The sequence below is a fragment of the Oncorhynchus keta genome, chromosome 17 (genome assembly GCF_023373465.1).
Source record: "Oncorhynchus keta strain PuntledgeMale-10-30-2019 chromosome 17, Oket_V2, whole genome shotgun sequence".
NCBI lineage: Eukaryota > Metazoa > Chordata > Actinopteri > Salmoniformes > Salmonidae > Oncorhynchus > Oncorhynchus keta.
Window position 1 is genome coordinate 34,085,752 of NC_068437.1, and position 11,393 is coordinate 34,097,144.

The window sequence follows — 11,393 nt, forward strand, 5'->3', positions numbered from 1 at the left end:
GTGAACTGGAGGTATTTCAGCCATATTCATATTGCTTTCACCTAGCTAAGTCCTATAGATCAGTGGTCAATGAGAATTCAAGGAGAGCCTAATGAGACAGAACCATGAACTGACTGACTACATAAGCATGAAGGAAACTACATTGATGTTCATGAAGATTTGTTCCAGCTCTAGTCTCAGCTGTGAAGGGCCAAAAATAGCTTTGACCTCATGTTAGATGGAATTTAGATGGCATCTATGCGATGATTAAGGAAGCTGTCAATGGGAGTAATATTATCACCATGTTCATATTTAGCTTCTAACTGAAAATACCCAGGTTTTTTCAGGTCTAAAGATAAGAAATCAGACAAAATCTTTGTTCATGTTCAAGTCCTTGGTCCTTTCAGTTCTAAAGGAAAGTACTCTGGCAAAATCTTTGTACATTTCCAAGTAAGTACCTACAACAGGTCAACAACATGAAAGGTGCAGGCCTATTGTAGTTGTCTTGTTTTCTGCTTCTCAGCCAAACACGTATAGAGACTGCTGTAATGGCCCAGCCAATAATTTCCAGTAATCCATTGCACCTTTCAAGATAATCAACTAAACACGTGTATATAAAGTAGGTTATATGAAACACCTTGAAAATGTGATTATACATTCATATGAGGTACATTCCCCTGTGTATTTATTTGGACAGTGAAAACAAAATGTTTAATTTGGCTCTATACTACAGCATTTTGGATTTGAGATCAAATGTTTTATATGTGGCGACAGTACAGAATGTCACCTTTTATTTTAGGATATTTTCATACATATATGTTTAGAAATGACTGCAAATTATGTATCTAGCCGACCTAGTGGTTAGAGCGTTGGACTAGTAAACGGAAGGCTGCAAGTTCAATCCCCTGAGCTGCCCATGAACAGGCAGTTAACCCACTGTTCCTAGGCTGTCATTGAAAATAAGAATGTGTTCTTAACTGACTTGCCTAGTTAAATAAAATATAGTTAAATGTTTAGTATTTGGTCCCATATTCCTAGCATACAATGACTACATCAAGCTTGTGACTCACAAACTTGTTGGATGCATTTGCAGTTTGTTTTGGTTGTGCTTCAGATTATGTTGTGCCCAATAGAAATTAATGGTAAATTATCTATTGTGTAATTTTGGAGTCACTTTTATTGTAAATAAGAATGTAATATGTTTCTGAACACTTCTACATTAATGTGGATGCCTCCATGATTACAGATAATCATTACTGAATCATGAATTATGTTGAGTGAGAAAGTTACAGATGCACAAAGATCATGCCCCCAAAACATGCTAATCTCTCACCATTACCAATAACGTTGGAGGGTAGCATTTTAGGTGAGGTATGATTTGTTATATCTCTATTCGTTTATCCTATATACAATACATAATCTATCTATGTGAGGCAATAGAGGGAACGAGTGAGAAATAAACCACTGTGTTCAGTTCATTAGGGGAGAGATAAAGAGAGCATTGTTATGGCTTATCTTTATCACACCAAATAAAATATATGATGGTACAGAGAAATATGGCTGGAACTCCCACCATCTTGATGACAGCTCTGGAGGATTGGCCATGTTACAGTGAGAGGAAACAGTGTGGGAGTGTTGTGAATTGCAAATCGCCCTCTAGGTATTTGCTGTGTAAAAACAGACACATCTCAACATCAACTGTTCAGAGGAGACTGCGTAAATCAGGACTTCATGGTGGAACAGTGGAACGGAATGATAAAAAATATTGATTGGAAAATAATTCCCGTTCCAACCCCTGGATGTAATACACAAGAAGATGATGTGAGAGAGTGAATAAAGTGTGATTAATGATGGGGTGAACTTGAGTGACATACTGTGCTGTAGGATAAAGAGGAACTAGCATAAACCACAGTGACTAAAGCAGTCTCCATCCGTCTCCACCACTCCCTCTTTCTCTGTATCATACTTTACCTCACACTTCCTCAACATGTTATTTCCTGTTCAGCTGTTGTCATGGCAACACATTTTTGTTTGTTTTCTCTGGTAATGACAGGGTACAAAGCAAAAGCAGATAACGAGACGCCCACATGCCCACACAACACACTCATTTGTATTATCATCAAAAGAGCTGGAGGTAATGAAAGTGCACTTACACGCATGAAAAGACTCCCAGGACTGGAGTTAAGACAAATAATTATGAAGATTAAATATACAATCTGTATAAACTAGTATGTAGTGTTGAATATGTATCGGAGATAGAGAGAGACAGAAACAGAGACAAAGAGGGAGAGCGAGCTAGGCTGAGCTCTAGACCACCAAGCCTAGTTGAGTTACCCTCCAGAGAACAAGGGCTGTCCTAGTTGCTTTCTGTGGGGAGACAACAGTGACCCACACGGAAAAGACGGTCCTGTCCTTCATGGGTGCGCTGGGCCTTTTGTGTCATATTTGCTGTTGTCGACTAAGGTCTTTTAAAGCACTTAGGCACACAGCGACTGTCATGGCCAAATGTAGCAGAGACAAAAATGTCTGACAAAATGTCAACAACGTAGCACAATGGAATACTTCAGATGCTCAAACAGCAAACCATTTCACTTGTGCTTACCTGTTTCTTAGTCAAAAGTACACAGGAACTTGCTCAAGAGTGAACATGGCCTTTGACTGAGAGGATAATATTTATTTAAAAGGGGTCAGCTTCATTTCATTGATGTCTGGGATATAAACCCATAAGGAATAATGAGAGACAGGTTGACAGACAGCCAGTCAATAGAACTAGAGAGAGAGAACACAGAGAGCGATATAGGAGGGAGAAGCAGACAATCAGAGACAAATAAAAAAGTATTGAGCTGTCTGTGAGCATTCTCAATAATTGAACCAATAGCCCAACAAATCCAGCTTGGTTCTGTTCTGGTTCTCCACATGACGTAAGTATGAGTAGAATAGGAGCACAGGAGGTTGTGGTGTGTGTGTGGCAGGCGAGCCTAAACCCACAAAATGTACTGGCTGAGTCAGCCAGTACACACCCAGTAAGAGTTTCCACCGCTCTCATTGGTTTGCTCACAAGCACGCACACGCACACACACAGACACAGACAGACACACACACCCACCCACCCTCGTGGTCAAAACTGCTTGTGGTAACGGCCTGGCCGACTAATGGCACTTCCTCAGCATTCTTCTCCAGCAACGTGCCTTTTTCCCTTGGAGCAGCGCATTGAGAGGAATGTGGCTTGACACGATTGCAAGATGTCCATATATGTGCAGAGGGATGAGAAAGTTGGTTTCAAAAATCATTAAACTATGAGGGCAAAGACTCTGGTGAGGATGAACTGTAAGTTAGAGTTGGAGTAGTGGACTATATATCAGTCATATTGTCAGTAGTGTATGGGCAGGTGACATTCGCCCTTGTGGTGATTTAAACAGGCTACTCATACCCGTGCTTCTACACCTGCCTTGCTTGCTGTTAGGGTTTTTTGGCTGGGTTTCTGTACAGCACTTTGATATATCAGCTGATGTAAGAAGGGCTATATAAATACATTTGATTTGATTAAACAGGTATCAGTTAATCAGTTAGTTAGAGGGAATAAGTAAGGAGGACATGACCTAGACAAGCCTCAGTGAGATCAACTCTTTAGAAAATACCATCAAGAGCTCGGATTCTGTTATATCTAAAAACCATCAAAGCAAACTTATCATTTGATCTGTATTTTCTCTTTCTGGTAAAAATGTGAGCTTTAAGGACGATGGTGAGGAAATGGAACCATGTTGGTTGCAGTGGTGCAGTTTCCTGTGGGGATTGGTTAACCTCTCTCTACAACCACTTAAACATGATGTGATGTTTACAGCATGAGCCAGAATGGTGTGTGTGTGTGTTTGTGTGTGTATGTGTATCTGTGAGTGTACGTGCGTACCTCTGTGTGTGTGTATATGTGTGTAAATGTGTGTGTGTGTGTGTGTGTGTGTGTGTGTGTGTGTGTGTGTGTGTGTGTGTGTGTGTGTGTGTGTGTGTGTGTGTGTGTGTGTGTGTGTGTGTGTGTGTGTGTGTGTGTGTGTGTGTGTGTGTGTGTGTGTGTGTACATGCGGCCCTCTGTCTCTGTGTGTGTGTACCTCTGTGTGTGAGAATGGGATAGGTCAACCTACCTCACCCCTGCTCAGTTGACGCAGAAGGGTCAGAGCCAGAATGAACCGACTGGGCAGAGCATCATGGGAGCATGACTGGGCTGCTTCAAAAAGCCTGGCTTTGCTCTACAATAAGCAGAGAGAGCGAGGGGCTTGGCTGGTGTTTGGGTGACGGGACAGTTCGGTTCGGGCAGCCAGGTGAGTCTCCTGTATGACCAGCTTGAATGTCCCGGTGTCATTCACCTCTGGGTCATACAGTACATACTCAGAGGAAAACAAAGAAAGTCACTTACTGTTACACTCCTATTTGATGCACAGGTGATCCAATCGCAACAATATCTGGGCACAATGTGCTTTTGTCAGACTTAGTGAGTCATGACAGGTAAGCCCACAGGTGCAGTGGTATAGCGCTTAAATGCCACTGTACCTTTGGTGCCACCAAACCAGAACCCCTCCCATCCACTACCAATGAATAAGGAAATGGTATGGTTGAGGGGACTGATCAAAGAAATTACTAAGAAGGGACACACCAATATAGAAAGGGAAGAGTTTTCTTTTAAAGGAAGCAGAAGTAGTGAGGGGAGGGCAGAGGAAATCCTGTCCACAATGGTTAAATAAACGTGAGCGTGAGTGTGAATGGGAGTCGGCCTTTTACCAAGTCTGATGATCATTCACAAAGCCTGCTCATCCAGAGGAGTCTGTGTGTGTGTGTGTGTGTGTGTGTGTGTGTGTGTGTGTGTGTGTGTGTGTGTGTGTGTGTGTGTGTGTGTGTGTGTGTGTGTGTGTGTGTGTGTGTGTGTGTGTGTGTGTGTGTGTGTGTGTGTGTGTGTGTGTGTGAGACAGAGCGAGCTGGCTACAAAAGATGTCTAAGTAAACAATATGAAAACAAAAACAATATAGGCAATATCGGATTAATATCGGAATATTGGATTAGTTCTATATGTATGGACACGACTCTGGCAAATTTTAAATATTACTTTTTTTTTACTGATAAATGCGTTCTTTCATATTGTTTTCTGTGGCAACTGTGGTATGTAAGATTGAAAAAGTTGCCTACTCGTCAACAATGACTATTAATTACGAGGAGATTGCATATCAAACACTAGGCTAAATCTAGCTAAATAGTTTGTTGCTAGCAAACCTGACAATATTACAATGAACTGTTCCGTTGTCTGGTTTTAATGGCCTCTGATATTATAGGGTTATATAAACCTAGCGTGGGCCTCTGATATTATATGTTTATATAAATGTAGCGTGGACCTGCTGATATTATAGGTTTTTATAAACCTAGCATGTTATCCTGGCACATGGTAGGTGCCTTGAAACCAATTGAGCAATGTTTGAACGCCACACCCGAATCTATTCCCCAAATAATTCAGGCTGTTCTGGAGTCAAAAGGGTGTCTGACCAGGAGCTAGATGGGTGTACCTAATAAACTGGCCACTGAGTGTATATAAAGCACAGGGACATCACATTTTTGACTGCACTGGGCCTTTAAGATAGGAATGTATGGTTCACTGCCTTGATAAAGTTCAATGGGTGAGGGACAAGGCGGAGTAAGGCAGAGGAAGAGAGAGGGATGGGGTAGGGCGGTATTGAGTAGAGTGAAGGAGTTTGTACCCCTCTCTCTCACCCTCCCTCCAGTCATAATTTTGAATCATTACCTCCCACCCTTCCTCCTCCACTGCCCACACAACAGTGAGTAAGTAGCCTGCCTCACCTGCATGTTCCCCGTTGGGTCTGTACTCAAACCTCCTCATTCTGTTAGGCTCCAAGACACTCCTGGTCACATACACACACACTGTCACAACTTCCACCGAAGTCGGTTCCTCTCCTTATACGGAGGCGTTCGGTGGTCGACGTCACCGGCTTTCTAGTTATCGCCAATCTACCTTTCATTTTTCCATTTGTCTTGTCTTGTTTTCCTACAGACCTGGTTTCAATTCCCTCAGTATTAGATGTGTAAATAACCCTCTGTTCCCCGCATGTGTCTGTGTGTAATTGTTTGTTGTTTCATTTATGTGCATGATAAACTGGTTTGCGCTGGGTTATGTCAACCTATATTGTGTTTAGGGTTCTTAGTGCCGTGTGTTTTGTACGCCGAAATAAAAGGCTCCTTTGGCTACCCAACTTTTGCTCTCCTGCGCTTGACTCCTTACAGCCAGTTACGCATGTCTAACAGAATTCCACACCCGACCATGGGGTCAGCAGGAGCAGGTACCCCAGGTATAGGAGTCGAGGAGCGAGTCAGAGAACACGCGGCGATGCTACAACATCTCGGCGTCGGAATGGACATCGTCGTTCAGACCATGGACCGCTGGAGGAGACAGAGAGTCCCTCCAGCGCCTCCACCAGCACAACAGGGATTACCACTACTTGTCCCTCCTGTTACTGGTCCCAGTAGGATGCGTCTCACCATTCCCAGGGAGTATGATGGGACAGCGGAACGCTGCCAGGGGTCCCTGCTTCAGCTGGACTTATACCTGGGCACCGTTTCCCGGCTCTCTCGTTAAAAGAGAGGGTGTCCGCCCTTGACTCGTGCCTCTCGGGGAGAGCTCTGGAGTGGGCTAACGCCATGTGGAGAGAAGGAGATGGGTGTTGGACGACTTCTAGGAGTTCTCTTCCACCTGAGGCAGGGGACGAGGAGCACCCAAGAGTTCGCCCTGGAATTTCGGACCCTGGCCTAAGGAGCGGAATGGAACAACAGGGCCCTTATCGACCGCTACCACTGCAGCCTGCGCGAGGATGTCCGTCGGGAGTTGGCCTGCAGGGATACCACCCTCACCTTCGACCAACTGGTGGACCTGCATTCCCAGAATAAGGCCGATTCTGGCACAGCTGGGAATTTTATCGTCAGAGCATTCGCCCATAGGTTAGGGAACCCTATTGTTCCAGTGGTTAGGCCTTTCCCAGTTCACGCTCTGGACAGTCGACCATTAGGTTCCGGGTTGATTAGCGAGGCTACCATTCCACTGGGCATGGTGATGCAGGGGGGTCAAGAGGAGAGAATCAGTCTCTTCCTCATTGACTCTCGCGTTTTCGGTGGTACTAGGCCTTCCCTGGTTAGCTCGTCATGAGGGCTCTCACGGGGTGGTCGCAAGAGTGCTCAGGGAGGTGTTTAGGTGTTTCCGTTGGTGCTACTAAGGTAGAGAGTCCAGACCAGGTCTCCACCGGACACATTCCCCCTGAATATGATGATTTGGCTCTCGCCTTCTCCAAAAAGGTGACTCAATTACCACCCCATCGACTGGAGGATTGTGCGATAAATCTACTGGTAGACTCCGCACTTCCCAGGAGCCACATGTATCCGCTGTCACAGGTGGAGACGGCGGCTATGGAAACATATGTCTCCGAATCCCTGCCTCAGTGGTACATTCGGTCCTCCACTTCACCCGCCTCCTCGAGTTTATTTTTTGTGAAGAAGAAGGAGGGAGGTCTGTGCCCGTGTATTGACTAACGAGGCCTAAATCAGATGACGGTGAGGTACAGTTACCCCGCTACCTCTTATCACCACTGCGATTGAGTCAATGCACAGGGCGTGCTTCTTCACCAAACTAGATCTCAGGAGTGCTTACAACCTGGTGCGTATCCGGGAGGGAGACGAGTGGAAGATGGCGTTCAGTACGACCTCGGGGCATTATGAGTATTACCTCGTCATGCCGTACAGATTGATGAATGCTCTTGAAGTCGACCGATTATGATTTTTCAACGCCGATACCGATACTGATTATTGGAGGACCCCCCAAAAAAACGGATACCGATTAATCGGCCGATTTTTAAAATGTATTTGTAATAATGACAATTACAACAATACTGAATGAACACTTATTTTAACTCAATATAATTCATCAATAAAATCAATTTAGCCTCAAATAAATAATGAAACATGTTCAATTTGGTTTAAATAATGCAAAAACAAAGTGTTGGAGTGTAACGGCAGATTTCCTCTTCTTCGTCTGAAGAGGTGTAGGACCAAAATGCAGTGTGGTAAGTGTCCATGTTTTAATAGTATAAACTGAACATGACACAATACAAAATAACAAAGTGACTATAAACGAAACAATCCAGTGTGGCACAAACACTGACACAGGAAACAAACACCCACAAACCAACAGTGAAACCCAGGCTACCTAAGTATGATTCTCAAACAGAGACAACTAACGACACCTGCCTCTGATTGAGAACCATACTCGGCCGAAACATAGACTGCCCACCCCAACTCACGCCCTGACCATACTAAATAAAGACAAAACAAAGGAAATAAATGTCAGAACGTGACATGGAGAAGAAAGTAAAAGTGCAATATGTGCCATGTAAGAAAGCTAACGTTAACTTATATTTTTTGGTTCGAGTCAGGATTCTAGCAGCCGTATTTAGCACTAACTGAAGTTTATTTAGTGCTTTATCCGGGTAGCCCGGAAAGTAGAGCATTGCAGTAGTCTAACCTAGAAGTAACAAAAGCATGGATTCATTTTTCTGCATCATTTTTGGACAGAAAGTTTCTGATTTTTGCAATGTTACGTAGATGGAAAAAAGCTGTCCTTGAAACAGTCTTGATATGTTCGTCAAAAGAGAGATCAGGGTCCCGAGTGATGCCGAGGTCCTTCACAGTTTTATTTGAGACAACCGTACAACCATTAAGATTAATAGTCAGATTCAACAGAGGATCTCTTTGTTTCTTGGGACCTAGAACAAGCATCTCTGTTTCGTCCGAGTTTAAAAATAGAAAGTTTGCAGCCATCCACTTCCTTATGTCTGAAACACAGGCTTCCAGCGAGGGCAATTTTGGGGCTTCACCATGTTTCATTGAAATGTACAGCTGTGTGTCATCCGCATAGCAGTGAAAGTTAACATTATGTTTTCGAATGACATCCCCAAGAGGTAAAATATATAGTGAAAACAATAGTGGTCTTAAAACGGAACCCTGGGGAACACCAAAATTTACTGTTGATTTGTCAGAGGACAAACCATTCACAGAGACAAACTGATATATTTTTTCAACAGATTAGATCTAAACCAGGCCAGAACTTGTCCGTGTAGACCAATTTGGGTTTCCAATCTCTCCAAAAGAATGTGGTGATCGATGGTATCAAAAGCAACACTAAGGTCTAGGAGCACGAGGACAGATGCAGAGCCTCGGTCTGATTCTATTAAAGGTCATTTACCACCTTCACAAGTGCAGTCTCAGTGCTATGATGGGGTCTAAAACCAGACTGAAGCATTTTGTATACATTGTTTGTCTTCAGGAAGGCAGTGAGTTGCTGCGCAACAGCTTTTGCTAAATTTTTTGAGAGGAATGGAAGATTCGATACAGGCCAATAGTTTTTTATATTTTCTAGGTCAAGGTTTGGCTTTTTCAAGAGAGGCTTTATTACTGCCACTTTAGTGAGTTTGGTACACATCCGGTGGATATAGAGCCGTTTATTATGTTCAACATAGGAGGGCCAAGCACCGGAAGCAGCTCTTTCAGTAGTTTAGCTGGAATAGGGTCCAGTATGCAGCTTGAAGGTTTAGAGGCCATGATTATTTTCTTCATTGTGTCAAGAGATATAGTACTAAAACACTTGAGTGTCTCTCTTGATCCTTGGTCCTGGCAGAGTTCGATACTGCACGGTACTGTCTTTCAAAGCTAGTCGGAAGACTTCCAGTTTGGTGTGGCGCCATTTCCGTTCCAATTTTCTGGAAGCTTGCTTCAGAGCTCGGGTATTTTCTGTATACCAGGGAACTAGTTTCTTATGGGAAATGTTTTTAGTTTTTAGGGGTTCAACTTCATCTCGGGTATTGTGCAAAGTTAAATTGAGTTCCTCAGTTAGGTGGTTAACTGATTTTTGTCCTCTGACGACCTTGGGTAGGCAGAGGGAGTCTGGAAGGGCATCAATAAATCTTTGTGTTGTCTGTGAATTTATAGCACAACTTTTGATGCTCCTTGGTTGGGGTCTGAGCAGATTATTTGTTGCAATTTCAAATGTAAAAAATGGTGGTCCAATGGTCCAGGATTACGAGGAAAAACATTAAGATCCACAACATTTATTCCGTGGGACAAAACTAAGTCCAGAGTATGACTGTGTCAGTGAGTTGCTCCAGAGACATGTTGGACAAAACCCAGTCGATGATGGCTCCAAAAGTCTTTTGGAGTGAGTCTGTGGACTTTTCCATGTGAATATTAAAGTCACCAAAAATTAGAACATTATCTGCTATGAATTCCGATATGAATTCAGGGAACTCAATGAGGAACGCTGTTTGTAGCCCAGGATGCCTGTAAACAGTAGCTATAAAAAGTGATTGAGTAGGCTGCATAGATTTCATGACTAGAAGCTCAAAAGACGAAAACGTCATTTTCTTTTTTGGAAATTGAAATTTGCTATCGTAAATGTTAGCAACACCTCCGCCTTTGCGGGATGCACGGGGGATATGGTCACTAGTTTAACCAGGAGGTGAGGCCTCATTTAACATAGTATATTCATCAGGCTTAAGCCATGTTTCAGTCAGGCCAATCACATCAAGATTATGATCAGTGATTAGTTAGACTATAACTGCCTTTGAAGTAAGGGATCTAACATTAAGTAGCCCTATTTTGAGATGTGAGGTATTACGATCCCTTTCAATAATGGCAGGAACGGAGGAGGTCGTTATCCTAGTGAGATTGCTAAGGCGAACACCGCCATGTTTAGTTTTGCCCAACCTAGGTCGAGGCACAGACACGGTCTCAATGGGGATAGCTGAGCTGACTACACTGACTGTGCTAGTGGCAGAATCCACTAAGCTGGCAGGCTGGCTAACAGCCTGCTGCCTGGCCTGCACACTATTTCATTGTGGAACTGGAGGAGTTAGAGCCCTGTCTATGTTGGTAGATAAGATGAGAGCACCCCTCCAACTAGGATGGAGTCCGTCACTCCTCAGCAGGCCAGGCTTGGTCCTGTTTGTGGGTGAGTCCCAGAAAGAGGGCCAATTATCTACAAATTCTATCTTTTGGGTTAGGCAGAAAACAGTTTTCAACCAGCGATTGAGTTATGAGACTCTGCTGTGGAGCTCATCACTCCCCCTAACTGGGAGGGGGCCAGAGACAATTCCTCGATGCCGACACATCTTTCTAGCTGATTTACATGCTGAAGCTATGTTGCGCTTGGTGACCTCTGACTGTTTCATCCTAACATCATTGGTGCCGACGTGGATAACAATATCTCTATACTCTCTACACTCGCCAGTTTTAGCTTTAGCCAGCACCCGGGTACGCCACAGAAGCTCCGCCCCTGTGCCACCATCAGTGCTCGGGTTCGCCACTGAAACTCCGCCCCTGTA